This window comes from Bombina bombina, chromosome 4 (genome assembly GCF_027579735.1).
Source record: "Bombina bombina isolate aBomBom1 chromosome 4, aBomBom1.pri, whole genome shotgun sequence".
Lineage (NCBI taxonomy): Eukaryota > Metazoa > Chordata > Amphibia > Anura > Bombinatoridae > Bombina > Bombina bombina.
This window is the reverse complement of record NC_069502.1, coordinates 107,517,431-107,534,000: the sequence shown is the minus strand read 5'-3', so window position 1 is coordinate 107,534,000 and position 16,570 is coordinate 107,517,431. Positions and strand designations below refer to the sequence as shown.

Here is a 16,570-nt window from a genome sequence, read left to right as displayed (position 1 = left end):
GAACCTCTGCTAACAGGCCATCCATCCTCTCAGGCCACTGCAAACGCAAGCTATCCACTCTGACTTCACCTTGCATTTGCAGGGGCAAAAGAGGACGGATAGCTTCCGGTTCCCCAATAAGTATCCCCCTTCAGGCTCCACCTATCCCCTCAGACTGCTCCATTACCTAATGGGGGTCAAATTCCCCTACGTCTATGCTCTCCTCCAGGGAGCATATAATTAAACATATTAATTCTGTAATGAACCAGTTACTGTATGGGTATAATTAAATAGGGTGTGATTTGGCTCACAAACGATCTGTGAAACTGGTGAATGGATTTGGGAAGACAGCTAAAGGGAAACAATTTTCTATTATTCTCATGAAATAATAGATTTTATATATGTTAAAATATTATTGCATATGATGTTAAAATTTAAAAAAGTTAACAGGAAATGTCTGTTAACCCTGAAATGTGTACCTCCCTGGCTGAAAGAAACTTATCCAACAGAAAAAATGAAGTTGGATTATTCAACAGAAAAACATTTGTTTTCCATAACACAAACTACTGTAAAACAGATTTAAATATTCTTTCTTTATTTTTTTTGTATATGAAACAGAGAACAAGCCCCTTTAAATATAAAAGAAACAAAGTAAAGTAGGGTTATTCTATTCCATTTGAAAATGTTATCAACCCTTTTCTACAAATGTCTTTAATAAATTAAGAGTGAGTTTTTAAGATAAATATATAGGGGTAGATTTAACAAACAGCGTATACTGCTTTCTACGCCCGAAGTTTCAGGCTCGCCAGAAACTGAAGTTAAAAAGTAAGGGACAGGCAACACCAGAATTTTTGTTGTTTAAAAAGATAGATAATCTCTTTATTATCCATTCCCCAGTTTTGCATAACCAACACAGTTATAATAATACACTTTTTACCTCTGTGATTACCTTGTATCTAAGCATCTGCAAATTGGCCTCTTATTTCAGTTGTTTTGACAGACTTGCATTTTAGCCAATCAGTGCTGACTCCTAGGTAACTTCACTTGCGTGAGCTCAATGTAATCTATATGACACACATGAACTAACGCCTTCTAGTGGTGAAAAACTGTCAAAATGCATTCACAAAAGAGGCGGCCTTCAAGGTCTAAGAAATTAGCATATGAGCCTAACTAGGTTTAGCTTTCAACTAAAAATACCAAGAGAACAAAGCAAAATTGGTGATAAAAGTAAATTGGAAAGTTTAAAATTACATGCCCTATCTGACTCATGAAAGTATATTTTGGACTTAATTGTCCCTTTAACTTCTCCACCACCATCTGCATTTAGCGATGTCAGGCAAACATGATTCGCTACAGCAAATCATGTCTGTCATGTCTGCCCGGCACTTGTTAAATCTACCCCATAGAATCTAACCCTTAGCACATATCTGTAATAAAAGCTGCTTTGAACATGAGTTCTATTGGAGGGGATTGTTGGTGCACCTTTCATTCAATTATTTTCTCTATATTCCATAGCTATGATAACTTTTTTTTTCTAATATAATTCTGCAGTTACATGCATATCTTTTACCTATAAAATGTTTCCAAAATGGTAGCAGCATGTGAATACAGAGGTGAATGTTTACATACAGCAGGTGTTGACACATATATCGGGGGCTCAATCCAACATGCAGCGTCGCCCGCAAAAGCCAGCGACGCCGGTTTTTGCGCTGTTTTGGTATCACATATACGGCGTAACATACAAGTTAAGTGCGTATATTTCACCCGTCGCCCGCAATTTTTAGTCTCATAAGCTAACATAGAACCACATCGCAAATCGGTATCCAATATCCAGCGCAAGGACTTACGTGGCGAAAATGGAGAAATCTTACTCCATTTTTACCTCGCCATAAAAGGCAGCCATAGCAAGCCTTGCGCTGAGTATGGGAGCACCGTAACTCCTGAAAATGCCTGCAAAAATAAACACCTAATGCATGCGCAATGTCTATCTACCTGTCAACCGCAATCCCCCTCCGCAATAAAAAATAAAGTCTATTAACCCCTATATCCACCATCAAACCCACACCACAAGTAATAACTAAATTATTAACCCCTAAATCTGCCAATCCCAACATCGCAAACTACCTGTAAAAACTATTAACCCTTAATCCGCCATAAACCCACAATGCAATAAACCTATTAAAGTATTAACCCCTAAACCGCCATAGCCCACAACGCAATACACCTATTAAAGTATTAACCTCTAAACCGCCATAGCACACAATGCAATAAACCTATTAAAGTATTAACCTCTAAACCGCCATAGCCCACAACGCAATACACCTATTAAAGTATTAACCTCTAAACCGCCATAGCCCACAACGCAATGAACCTATTAAAGTATTAACACTACTTTAAAAATACAAATAAACTAAGTATAAATTAAATGGGCAGTCTAATCAAAATTCTGGAATAGTCTGTCCCTTTAAGCTAGAATTACAGAAAATAAAAAAATCTAAGATTACAGAAAATATTAAAGAAAATTACAAAATTTTAAAAAATTATACCTAATCCCTATGAAAATAAAAAAGCCCCCCAAAATAAAAACACCCCCTAATCTAATAAACTACCAGTAGCCCTTAAAAGGGCTTTTTGCAGGGCATTGCCCCAAGATAATCAGCTCTTTTTGCAAAAAATACACAAAGCCCCCCCTAACAGTATTCCCCCCCCACCCACCAAACCCCCCCAAAAAAATAACCTAACACTAAAAACCCTAAACTACCCATTGCCCTGAAAAGGGCATTTGTTGGGCATTGCCCTTAAAAGGGCATTCAGCTCTTTTGCTGCCCACCCTATCTAAATAAAATAAACTCCCACAAAAACCACTTAAAAAACCCGAAGTCTAACCCCCAAGTGGTCCTCACCTGTCCTGAAGACCGGCGGAGAAGGTCCTGTTCCAGGCAGTGAAGTCTTCTTCCAAGCGGCGACCTCTTCTTTCTTCTTCCAGGAACCAGCCGGCGCGGAGTGGAGGGCGGAGTTGAAGACCGATGACCGTGGAGCTGAAGACCGGCAACTCTGGAACTGAAGACCGGCGAGCCTGGAAGTGAAGACCGGCGACTGCGGAGTGGGGGGGCTTTGTGTATTTTTTGCTGATTATCTTGGGGCAATGCCCTGCAAAAAGCCATTTAAGGGCTACTGGTAGTTTATTAGTTTAGGGGGTGTTTTTATTTTCATAGGGATTAGGTATAATTTTTTTTAAAATTTGTAATTTTCTTTATTATTTTCTGTAATCTTAATTTTTTTTATTTTCTGTAATTCTAGCTTAAAGGGACAGTCTACTCCAGAATTTTGATTAGACTGCCCCTTTAATTTATACTAAGTTTATTTGTATTTTTAAAGTAGTGATAGTTTTTTGTAATTTAAGAGTAACTTTAATATTTTGGAAATTTGGTAATTTTGGTTCATTTAGGGGGTGTTAGGTTAGGGTGGGTTAGGTTAGGGGGGTTAGGTTAGGGGTTAGGTATATTGCGTTGTGGGCTATGGCGGTTTAGGGGTTAATACTTTAATAGGTGTATTGCGTTGTGGGCTATGGCGATTTAGGAGTTAATACTTTAATAGGTTTATTGCGTTGTGGGTTAATGGCGGATTAAGGGTTAATAGTTTTAATAGGTAGTTTGTGATGTTGGGGTTTGCGGATTTACGGGTTAATAATTTAGTTATTACTTGCGGTGTGGGTTTGATGGTGGATATAGGGGTTAATAGTTTAAATAGGCATATTGCGTTGTGGGGGGTTGTCGGTCTAGGGGTTAATACATTTATTAGTAGTAGTGAGAGGGGGGATTGCGAATAAAGGGGTTTTTCGTGTCTGGCTTATTTTTGAAAGGCGTGTTAGACTTTTACAGGAGATTTGTTATTATCTTTACTTTTCTTAGGCACCGGCAGTTTCTAAAGTGCCGTAATTTACTGGTGACGACGGAAATGTGTATTTGCGCACACTTACGCCACTTAGGAACTGCCGGCGCTGTATATGTAATACCCCGATGTGCGAGGTGAAATTACGGACGGCGCGGGTTTCTGCGCTTACGCTGAAACCTGCGCCGTATATTGGATCGGGCCCATGATGTTTTGCAGCCACACAGAATACAGAGGAGCCATTAGTAAAATTATTAGGATCCAGAGAGTGATTTTACATACAGAACCAAACATAGTCATAACTAAGTCTGATAAAAAAAAAGTATGTTTATTTGGCACTTTTTTCTAACAAAAGTATGTGTTTTAAATAAAATTAAAATAAATAAACGTATCATATTATTTATTTCTAAAAATCTGCATAGACTTGAATGACAAAGTTTGTTGGAAAAAAAGTATTGATAGTTTTTTCTAAATAATTAGAATAGATGTCTAACAATGTAATGTATTGTGCTTATAAACTCACTTGAACTGTACTGCTTGACTGTGTCAAATCAAAAACTATTGTCTTTGGATAGTTGCCATAGTACAATTTATTAAAACCAGTAAAACAATAAATGTACAATGTCCCTTTAAGAATTAAGATTGTTAGGCATTAGATAACCAGTGTTTATTGCTTTATATACTGGCTTGAACTGTACTGCTTAAACCTTTGTCACTACAGAATGCCGTCAGACTACTTTTTGCAATCTCTATTACAAATATTAGTCTTTGCAAATAGGAAAAAAGCACATTTTGAAGTGGAACCCATAAAAGGTAACAGCAGCATAGTCTGTGGGTAAGAGCATTTATACTGGATTTATTTCTGTAGTTATGCAACTTGTTTGTGTGCATTTAATTACTTATTGCTAATATTTGTCTTTCAAAATCTAAATTATGTTAATGATATTTACTTTTTTGTTATATAAGGGATACACAGCTATGTATTATAGATAGACAGGCAGATATAAAAAGAGAAGCGCTCTCTCGGGTACAAACACCAGCTCAATAGCTTATTAGCTTGTTCTATGGTGATTTACCACCTGGGAGCAGCCTCTTTTAGCCCCATAATGCTTTTCACAGAGAAAAACTTTCCTTAAAGGGACAGTCAACACTAAAATTGTTATTGTTTAATACAATAGATAATGCCTTTACTACCCATTCCCCAGCATTGCACAACCAACATTGTTATATTAATATTCTTTATAACATTTAAACCTCTAAATGTTTGCCTGTTTCTAAGCCACTACAGACAGCCTCTTATCGCATGCTTTATTTATTGATTTTCAGGAATTATTTAAGAGTTAGCACAACACTGCACTAATTGGGTAAAATGCAAGTCAATAGATAATAAATAAAAAGTCATGTGATCAGGGGGCTGTCAGAAGATGCTTAGATACAAGGTAATCACAGAGGTAAAAAGTATATTAATATAACTGTGTTGGTTATGCAAAACTGGGGAATGGGTAATAAAGGGATTATTATTATTATTATTATTATTATTATTATTATTAAAGGGAATACAAATTCTGTTGTAGACTGTATCTTTAAGTATATCAGTCTTACCCCCTTCAACAAGGTCAGTCCAGCCCCTAAATACCAGACAATCTCAGAATAAGGAACATCCAGATGACCGTTTTGGTTTGGTTGACTTTGGTGGTGGTTTATTTATAATTTTGCTCTAATCATTTTCTAGTTCTCGAGATTTGACAAAATATTATATCAGAGTAACAGGTCTTTGGAATTATCAGAAATTCACAAATAAGGGGTGAATTAAAGAGATAGGAAAGTCAAAATTAAACTTGCATTATTTAGATAAAACATGTCATTTTAAAACCCCTTAAATTCACTTCTTTTATCAAATTTACTTTGCTCTCTCTTGATATACTTTGTTGAAAAGCATATGCACATATCCTCAGCATCTATGCTAGTTGGTGATTGGTGACTACACACATTTGTATCTTGTCACTGACTTTGATGTGCTTACCTATCTCCCCTTAGTGCTTTGCTTCTCTAGGGCGCAATCAAATATACGGTACAGGTTTCGGTGCAAGCGTGGAAACCTGCGCCGCCCGTAATTTCACCTCGCACATCGGGGTATTACATATATGGCGCTGGCATTTCCTAAGTGGCATAAGTCGGATTAACTAGCGATGTCCAGAAATAAGCGTAAATACAAATTTATGGAGTCGCTAGTGACTTAAGGCACTTTAGAAACTGTCGGCGCCTAAGAAAAGTAAAGAAAATATCAAATCTCCCGTAAAAGTCTAACATGCCTCCCAAAAATAAGCCCGACACGTAAAACCCCTATATCCGCAATCCCCCCTCTCATTACTAATATTAAATGTATTAACCCCTAGACCGACAACCCCCCATAAGGCAATATGCCTATTTAAACTATTAACCCCTATATCCGCCATCAAACCCACACCGCAAGTAATAACTAAATTATTAACCCCTAAACTGCCATAGCCCACAACGCAATTAACCTATTCAAGTATTAACCCCTAAACCGCCATAGCCCACATAGCCTATTAAATGTATTAACCCCTAATCTGCCCTCGCCAATGTCGCCGCCACTATAATAAAGTTATTAACCCCTAAACCTAATTCTAACCCTAACCCTAACACCCCCCTAACTTAAATATTATTTAAATAAATCTAAATAATATTACAATTATTAACTAAATTATTCCTATTTAAAATTAAATACTTACCTATAAAATAAACCCTAAGATAGCTACAATATAATTAAGAATTACATTGTAGCTATTTTAGGATTTATTTTTATTTTACAGGCAACTTTGTATTTATTTTAACTAGGTACAATAGCTATTAAATAGTTAATAACTATTTAATAGCTACCTAGTTAAAATAACTACAAATGTACCTGTAAAATAAATCCTATCCTAAGTTACAATTACATCTAACACTACACTATCATTAAATAAATTAAAATAATTAACTACAATTACCTAAAATTAAATACAATTAAATAAAATAAACTATAGTAAAAAAACAAACAAACATTAAGGGGCTTAGATTAGGTGTAATTAGTTTAAACTTCTTGTAATTTTTTTAATTTTCTGTAATATAGTGTTTGTTTTTGTACTATAGTTTATTTTATTTAATTGTATTTCATTTTAGGTAATTGTAGTTAATTAATTTAATTTATTTAATGATAGTGTAGTGTTAGGTGTAATTGTAACTTAGGATAGGATTTATTTTACAGGTAAATTTGTAGTTATTTTAACTAGGTAGCTATTAAATAGTTATAGTTTAGAATATATCAAGAGGTTACCTGTAATAGGACACAATACATCCGCAGGGCATGGTGCAAGTAAAAATGGACTTTATTGTAAGTCTTGCAAACAGTTACAGGGTACAAACAAGCTCAGGAGTGAGCTGAGAACATTGATATCAGGTAAGTAAGGAAGATACAATAAAACTGTCTTAACCAAACAATAATAAACAATCAAATCTCACTATTCTCTAATATTACCATAAAGCGAATAATAGCAGATGAACATAAATGACTAGCAAATAAAAGCTAAAGAATGATAATACTGTTGTTGTTTTATCAGTAGTTGAAAGCGCTTACAGAGGATCTCCAGATCGGCACACATATAATTGTAAAATGGCTTAAATGTGATAAAATGAAGTATAACCTATGTTGCCGTCTATTCTGTGCTCACAAGTTGCCACATCCAATTAGTGTATAGTGTGAGGGAGAGAAAAGGAACTCATCATTTGTGTTCCCGCACAGACATCTTGTGGTCGGGCCGTAAAGAGAGAAAAAAAAAAAAAAATTATTCCGCAAAGGAATTCTTATGTGTAAGTGTGTTGAAAAAAATTGATAACAGTGAGAGATAGAAAGGAATGTGTAAAACCAGTGCAAAGATGAGGAAATAATATTATGTGACCCACAAAAAAGAACCACTGAAATTTCAAGAATGAAAAGACACTTGCCTAGAGTGTTAAGATATAAAAAAATAAAAAAATAGGTGCTTAAGGTAATAATGAATATTAAACCCTTTCCTCCATTAAACGTGCTTGGAATGATTATATGTGATTGGTGTAGAATTTCTCAAAATCTAGAAAGGATGGGTGGGAATACGACCAGTCCTACTTCTTAGAAATATAGAAAGGCTAAAATGTGAACTTACTAAAAAGGTCAATGTACCAATAGTTTCGCCTTTAACTATTCTAGACATAGACTCGTGAAAATTTTAGTTTAAAGACACAAACAACTAACATGATATAAATATGTTGCAAACCTGTAGTGACATGAAATTAAATAATCCATGGATGTGACATTTCAATAAATGAATAGAAAATAAATTTAAATTTAAAACGGCCCATCCAGCATAAAACCTATAATGGCAAGGATGCGTGTGAAGAAGCACAAATCGAGGTTCCACTAGCTATATATACTGAGTTTGAAGGATTAAAAGCTAGAACAAGAAATACCACACTGATAAAACATTCAAGATAATTAACTAAACCAGACTAGAACTTAAGCAAAAAGACTCAATCCACAAAGTATCTAAGATCCGTGATTTTGTTGATACCCTGAGGAATGCTTGTGGATAATGTAAAAATCAAGAAGGCTTCTTTTCTATTAAGGGCATCTACTCTATCTCCTCCATTAATATCATAAGGGGCGTGGTCTATACCTTGAAAACTAAACATAGTCCCCAGGTTACTATCATTAATGGGCATATTCATAGACAAGAAATGTTCAACAAAATGTTTGGCAACCGGTGTAGAAGGTGGGTCGTGTTTAATAGAAAGCAAATGCTCCCTAATCCTGTCTTTGAGAAGTCTGGTAGTCCTGCCCACATATTGTTTGCAACAAATATTGCAATGGATTAAAGATACCACGTACCTCGAATTGCATGATCATCTGTGTCTGATGTTAAAGATCCTCCCTGCAATCGTAGATTTAAATTGGGTACCTGCAGTAACATGGTCACAGCTTTTACAGGGGATTCTTCTACATCTGTAGAATCCCATTACTGGTTGCAACCAAGTGTTGACCCCCTTAGTGGAAAAATCTCTACTTAAATAATTACCAATGGTTTGGGCTTTTTTACTAACTAGTCTAATACCATGGTTCTTTAAAGAATCATGTAAATGGGTGTCTCTATCCAAAATCGGTAAATATTTTCTTATGATGTTACTGATATAGTTGAACTGTCTGCTGTAACTGGTAGAAAAAGTTATAGGTGATTCAGAACCAAGTTTCTTCCTTGGAACATCCTTTAATAGTTCCTCTCCATTCTTTCCACCTCACTACTAACTTTTTCAAGAGCACTGCCATCATATCCCCTCACTAAGAGGCGCTTAGACAAAGACAGAGCCTGTTCTCTGTATGTATGAATGTTGCTACAATTGTGTCTAAGTCGCATGTATTGCCCCTTGGGAATGGCCTTCTTAAGGTGTACTGGATGATGTGAGTCCGCTCGTAGAATTGTGTTCCCTGAGGTGGATTTCCTAAATGTGGAGGTTTTAATAGAATGTGAGGTAATATCCAATGTTAATGTAATTTCCAGGAAAGGTATACTTTCCTTGGATGCTGAAAAAGTGAACCCCAAGTTGTAATTGTTATTATTCAAGTATTCCACAAAGTCACTTATTGCTTCGAAACCCCCATTCCATAGTAAGACCAGATCGTCTATAATCCTCCTATAAAACTTTATGCATGATTTAAAGGGGTTATTGTCATGAAAAATCTTTTGAAATTCAAAATTAGTTAAATAAAGATTTGCATTTGATGGTGCAAACTTTGCACCCATGGCGGTGCCCTGGTTCTGTACATAATGTGTACCTTCAAATGTGAAGTTATTATGATTTAAAATAAATTTTGCACCATCACATACAAATCTAATGAACTTTTCATCATATGTAGTGTACATTTCAAGCATAGTGTGTAAAGCCTCTAAGCCCCGATTATGGGGTATACAGGAGTATAATGATGTAACATCAATGGTGAGTAAAATATCCCCTCTGAGACATATAGAGAATTTAACAGCCTTAATAGATGTTTAGTATCTCGGAGATATGCTGGGGTTATTTGGACTATTGGTTGTAAAACTGTGTCAATAAAGGACCCTAGTTTCTCCCCGAGGGACCCTACCCCAGAAACAACAACAGTATTATCATTTTTTAGCTTTTATTTGCTAGTCATTTATGTTCATCTGCTATTATTCGCGTTATGGTAATATTAGAGAATAGTGAGATTTGATTGTTTATTATTGTTTAGTTAAGCCAGTTTTATTGTATCTTCCTTACTTACCTGATATCGATACAAGATATATATACGGAGATTAGAGGGAAATACAGCTGCAGTTTAAAACAGAGTTCTATTTAAATATCTCTCTATATTTCTATGTATGATTGTTTTCTTATACTATATGCTGTTCCTTTAACATTAATTAGCAGGTGCTTCTACTATGACATAGCTAGGTGTGCCTTTCTTAAGCTGTGTGTGTGTTAACTTGTTTAGTCCCTGATGAAGTGCCTACGGGCAGGAAACACGTCAGACGTTCTTGTTGTTCTCAGCTCACTCCTGAGCTTGTTTGTACCCTGTAACTGTTTGCAAGACTTACAATAAAGTCCATTTTTACTTGCACCATGCCCTGCAGATGTATTGTGTCCTATTACAGGTAACCTCTTGATATATTCATTGCTTGTGCATCCGGGAACCAGAGGAGCGTTTCCCCACCTGTGAATAGGACGTCCTGAAGTGAAGCTCCAGATCGGCGAGAGCGGTGAGATTAACAGGCTTACTTTACAGCCTTGTATATTTACATGCATTACTGAATTGCCGTGTATTTCACATTATCAGCAAATTTTTGTTGCTACTACAATTTTACCTTCAGGACAAAAGGACTTACGATGTTCACTGTGCATATTACACTTTTACTAACTGTTTAGTTCTGTTACGTATACGTTATACATTGCTTTACACAGTGACACACGTACAGTGATTGGACACCTTACAGAGTGCTGCAACTGCATTGTGTGCTAGTTATAGCTTAGATACAGTAACCATAGAGGTAAATGTGTATTATTATAACAGGGCTGGTTATGCAGAACTGTGGAATGGGTAATAAAGGGATTATCTATTTGTTAAAACTATTACGATTTTCAAGTGCATCATTTAATTTGCATATGCTTCAGAAATAATATGATCAGTGCTGGGTTTTACCTGTCACTTTTATTCTTCCCTGTGAAATTCTACATCCCAGAAAGCTTCATTCAGCTTCTTTTTAAAAGAATCTGATAAAAATAGATTTGGATATTCGCCAAAACCTATTATTTTAAAGGAACTTTCATATGAAGGGTTAAACTGAAGTATCTATTAACTATAAGATAAAACATATATGGCATCTTCTTCAATGACAAGACTCTTGCCTTAAAGCAGGGGTGTCCAAACTTTGCTCTCCAGAGGTTTTGGAACTACATTTCCCATGATGCTCAGCTAGATAAAATGCTGGCTGAGCATCATCGGAAATGTAGTTCCAAAACCTCTGGAGAGCAAAGTTTGGACACCCCTGCCTTAAAGGGACATGAAACCCCAATTTTTTTCTTTCATGATTCGGAAAGAGCATGCAATTAAATACAACTTTCTAATTTGCTTCTACTATCTAATTTGTTTTGTTCTCTTGGTATCTTTTGTTAAAAAATACCAAGGTAGGTCCAGGAACTGCTGATTGGGGGCTGCATATTTATGGTTATTGGCTCACCCATGTTAATTGCTGTTTCTTCAACAAAGGATACCAGAAAACAAAGTAATTTAGAGAATAGAAGTAAATTGAAAATGCACATTATTTTTTTGTTTCATTCTTCTGAAAACAAATTCACATCCCTACAAGACAGGCTTTTCCTCTCCCCAGTGATCAGGATGGGATTCTCTCCCCTCTCACACATAGCTCTTACATCATGAGCAATGGAGGCCTCTGAAAGGAGATATTGTTTGTTTTTCCCAGTGCCAACCACACTGAGACACAGAGGCATCTGAACAACAACAGCTCTGTAATCACCCAGTCCTGTAAGTATCCCCTGTAAAAAGGCTGTGAATTTTTAGTGTATGGGTAGTCATTACAATTGTGTAGATGTATATTTAGTATCACTATGACAACTGGCATCTTCGTACAGCCAGCAAATTCTTCACTGTACCAATACTCATCGACAGATCTTTGTTTGAAAACAGTTTCACAGTGGTTTTTAGTTTGTATTTCTGATGATGTCACAGGCACCACAGAAAGACATATACTATAATATATAAATTTGTTCCTGTATCATTTTATATCACCACGATACTATTCCATAACAATACAATTCAGCATGTGTATTATTAGTATATAAATACTACATCCTTATAGAGGACACTGTGTTCATTATGACTGTATATTAAAGACATTTATATTAATTCAGTGTATACATACTCAATATGACTATACAGTGCACTTAGTATACAGATAATGTGCATCAATATACAGTTTAGTGAGTTCATTATTAAAGGCACAGTAAAAACAAAAATAAACTTTCATGATTAAAAGCGATTCTGTTATTTTATTTGCTTCCTTCTCTTGGTATCTGTTGTTGAAAAGCATACCTAGGTAGCCAGAGGAGCAGCAATGCACTATTGGGAGCTAGCTGTACAGATATAGCCCTTGGCTCACCAGATGTCTTCACAGTAGTGCATTGCTCCTCCTTCAACAAAGGATACCAAGAGAATAAAGCAAATTTGATTATATAAATTAAATGTAAAGTTGAAGAAAATTGTATGCTCTACCTGAATCATAAAAGAAAAGTGTGGATGTTTCATGTCCCTTTTAAAGATACGCATTATTATTATACAGTCCAGCATTTTCAGTAACTAGATACTATGGATCATTAAGATCATTATTCAGCCCAGCATATTATTATTATCAGTGTGTAGATCACCATTGTATAGATACTTATCAGTTTTGCATAGCCCTATGTGTTACTAGTGTAGATACCTCATATAGTTACACACCTCAGCATGTTCCTTATCAGTATATGCTCAGCCTCTGTTTACAGTGCAACATGTTTGTTATTAACGTAATGAGGTGCTTGGTGGCAGTGCACTATGGGTCGTTATACAGAAGCAATTATGGAAGCTGAAGTTAAGTGTGAGTATTTATGTAAACAGTTCTTTAAAGGGACATGAAACCCAAAACAATTCTTATAGAGAATACTGTGATAATAAAGTTTCCATTTTACTTCTATTATCAAATCAGTTTCGTTCTTATGTTATTCTTTGTTGAAGAAATATCTAGATAGGTAGCATGCACATGTCTGGAGCACTACATGACAGGAAATAATACTGCCATCTAGTGTTCTTGCTAATGTATAACACTGTTGCAGAACTGCTGCCATATAGTGCTGCAGTCATGTGTACACTCCTGAACTTACCTTCCTGCTTTTCAACAAAGGATAAAAAGAATAGGAATACCTAGAGCTGCCTAGAGCCTGCCTAGAGCTCCTGTCAGCCAGAACTTGCCTAGAGCTTTTGTCAGTCAGAACCTGCCTAGAGCTCCGGTCAGCCAGAACTTGCCAAGAGCTTTTTCGGCCAGAAACTGCCTCGAGCTCCTGTCAGCAAGAACCTGCCTAGAGTTTCTGTCAGCCAGAACTTGCCTAGATATTTTTCAGCCACAACCTTCCTAGAGCTCCTGTCAGCCAGAACCTGCATAGAGCTTCTGTCAGTCAGAACTTACCTAGAGCTCCTGTCAGTCAGATCCTGCCTAGAGTTTCTGTCAGCAAGAACTTGCCTAGAGATTTTTCAGCCACAACCTTCCTAGAGCTTCTGCCAGCCAGAATCTGCGTAGAGCTCCTATCAGCCAGAACCCACCAAGAGCTTCTTTCATCCAGAACCTGCCTAGAGCTCCTGTCAGCCAAAACCTTCCTAGAGCTCTGTTAGCCAGAATCTGCCTAGAGCTCCTGTCAGTCAGAACCTGCCTAGAGCTCCTGTCAGTCAGAACATGCCTAGAGCTCCTGTCAGTCAGAACATGCCTAGAGCTCCTGTCAGTCAGAACATGTCTAGAGCTCCTGTCAGCCAGAATCTGCCTAGAGCTCCTGTCAGTCAGAACATGCCTAGAGCTCCTGTCAGTCAGAACATGCCTAGAGCTCCTGTCAGTCAAAACATGCCTAGAGCTTCTGTCAGTCAGAACATGCCTAGAGCTCCTGTTAGTCAGAACATGCCTAGAGCTCCTGTCAGTCAGAACATGCCTAGAGCTTCTGTCAGTCAGAACATGCCTAGAGCTCCTGTCAGCCAGAATCTGCCTAGAGCTCCTGTCAGCCAGAACCTGCCTAGAGCTTCTGTCAGTCAGAACATGCCTAGAGCTTCTGTTAGCTATACACTGCCTAAAGCTCCTTTATCTATATCTATTGTCAGCCATTAGCTTCCTACAGCTTCTGTCAGTCATAACCGGACTATAGCACCTGTTAGCCATAACTGGCCAAGAGCTTCTGTCAGTCATACTTTTGCGGCCTATAGCACATGTTAGCCATAACTTACCTACAGCTTATGAAAGATATACCCTTCCTATAGCTTGCTTCTGTCAACCATTGGCTGTCTATAGCTTCTGTCATCCATACCCTGCTTATAGCTCCTGTCAGCTAAACCCTGCCTATTGCTCTTGTCAGCCCTTAACTGTCTATAGCTTCTATCAGTCATACCTTGATTACAGCTTCTATCAGTAATACCCTGCTTACAGCTTTTGTCAGTCATACCCTGCTTACAGCTTCTGTCAGTCATACACTGCTAACAGCTCCTGTCTGCCATACCCTGCCTATAGCTCCTGTCAGCCATTAGCTGCCTATAGCTTCCAGGGCCGGACTGGGAAATCAGACCTGCCCTGGAAATTTGTATGGCCCAGACCAGCCCCGCCCCCACTGACTCAGCCCTGCCCCTTTTGACTCAGCCCCCCCCCCCCCTCCGGCTCAATTACATATTTATTTATTATGAAAGAAGGCAGCACTCCATGCATCCGAAAGTCAAAACAATCATTTAATAGCATAAGGTAAAAGTTACAACACTCAAAGTGCAAACATGGCTCAGACAGGAATGGAGGGGGGAGGCTCCTCCCCCTCCGTTCATGTCTGAACCATGTTTGCACTTTGAGTGTTGTAACTTTTACCTTACGCTATTAAAGGATTGTTTTTACTCCCGGATTCATGGAGTGCTGCCTTCCAACTTCTGTTGTGACTGGATCGGCCTGTATACCTGACGGTTGGCACCCCGCTACTGCGTCATTGCGCACATTCGTGCTGTCCTGTCCTGCCTCTACGCTCCCATTGACGCAACTGCCAGCGTCAGTGTGCACGGTTTGTGAGCGCACGTTGTTCTACTATTGCTGCTCTCCACAAACCGCAGCACTCCTGCCGGCCCACACACCACAGCTGCCCCTGCCGGCCCACCAGAATTTTTCCCAGTATCCCGTTGGCCCAATCTGACCCTGATAGCTTTTATCAGTCATATCCTGCTTACAGCTTCTGTAAGTCATACCCTGCTTACAGTTCCTGTCAGTCATACCCTGCTTACAGCTTCTGTCAGCCATTAGCTGCCTATAGCTTCTATTAGTCATACCCTGCTTACAGCTCCTTTCAGTCATACCCTGCTTACAGCTTCTGTCAGTCATACCCTGGTTACAGCTCCTGTAAGTCATACCCTGCTTACAGCTTCTGTCAGTCATACCCTGCTTACAGCTCCTGTCAGCCATTAGCTGCTGCCTATAGCTCCTGTCAGCCAAAACCTGCCTAGAGCTCCTGTCAACCAGAACCCGCTTACAGCTTTTATCAGCCAGAACCCACCTAGAGCTTCTAAAGAATGTGTAATGTCCACAGCACCAATATATTCAATATGCTTTAATCAGACATAAAAAACAGCAACGTTTCGTGACCATATGTCACTTAATCATGCTATACTTAGCTATACAGAAGATTCTATTTTTAAACATTAATTTTCGCGCCAGTCTCTCTGCAATTGTGCTCTGGCACCATCTTGTGTCTCTCTTTTGAAATAACAGGACACTCTGTAAAGTAGAGCTTCTGTCAGCCAGAGCCTGACTAGAGCTCCTGTCATCCAGAACCTGCCTAGAGTTCCTGTCAGCCAGAACCTGCCTAGAGCTCCTGTCAGCAAGAACTTGCCTAGAGCTCCGTCAGCCAGAGCCTGCCTAGAGTTCCTGTCAGCCAGAGCCTGCCTAGAGTTCCTGTCAGCCAGAGCCTGCCTAGAGTTCCTGTCAGCCAGAACCTGCCTAGAGTTCCTGTCAGCCAGAACCTGCCTAGAGTTCCTGTCAGCCAGAACTTGCCTAGAGCTCCGTCAGCCAGAGCCTGCCTAGAGTTCCTGTCAGCCAGAGCCTGCCTAGAGTTCCTGTCAGCCAGAGCCTGCCTAGAGTTCCTGTCAGCCAGAGCCTGCCTAGAGTTCCTGTCAGCCAGAGCCTGCCTAGAGCTCCTGTCAGCCAGAGCCTGCCTAGAGTTCCTGTCAGCCAGAACATGCCTAGAGTTCCTGTCAGCTATACACTGCCTAAAGCTCCTTTATCTATATCTATTGTCAGCCATTAGCTTCCTACAGCTTCTGTCAGTCATAACCGGCCTATAGCACCTGTTAGCCTTAACCTGCCTACAGCTTCTG

The 16,570-nt window shown here is 38.4% G+C and overlaps 1 protein-coding gene across 7 annotated transcripts in view; it reads left to right on the top strand.

Moving 5' to 3' along the window:
- Positions 1 to 4,588: 4,588 nt before the first annotated feature.
- LOC128655963 (cytochrome P450 2K6) overlaps positions 4,589 to 16,570 on the top strand; it is a 102,705-nt gene continuing 90,723 nt past the window's right edge. The window contains exons 1-2 of one of the 7 annotated variants that reach the window (XM_053709576.1): positions 10,482 to 10,679; positions 11,901 to 11,962. The gene's annotated coding sequence lies outside the window, so the exon portion shown is untranslated. Of the gene's footprint in view, positions 4,706 to 10,481; positions 10,680 to 10,804; positions 10,968 to 11,807; positions 11,963 to 16,570 lie in introns of those variants that run through there. The other 6 variants (XM_053709574.1, XM_053709579.1, XM_053709578.1 and 3 more) reach the window with 6 other exon arrangements.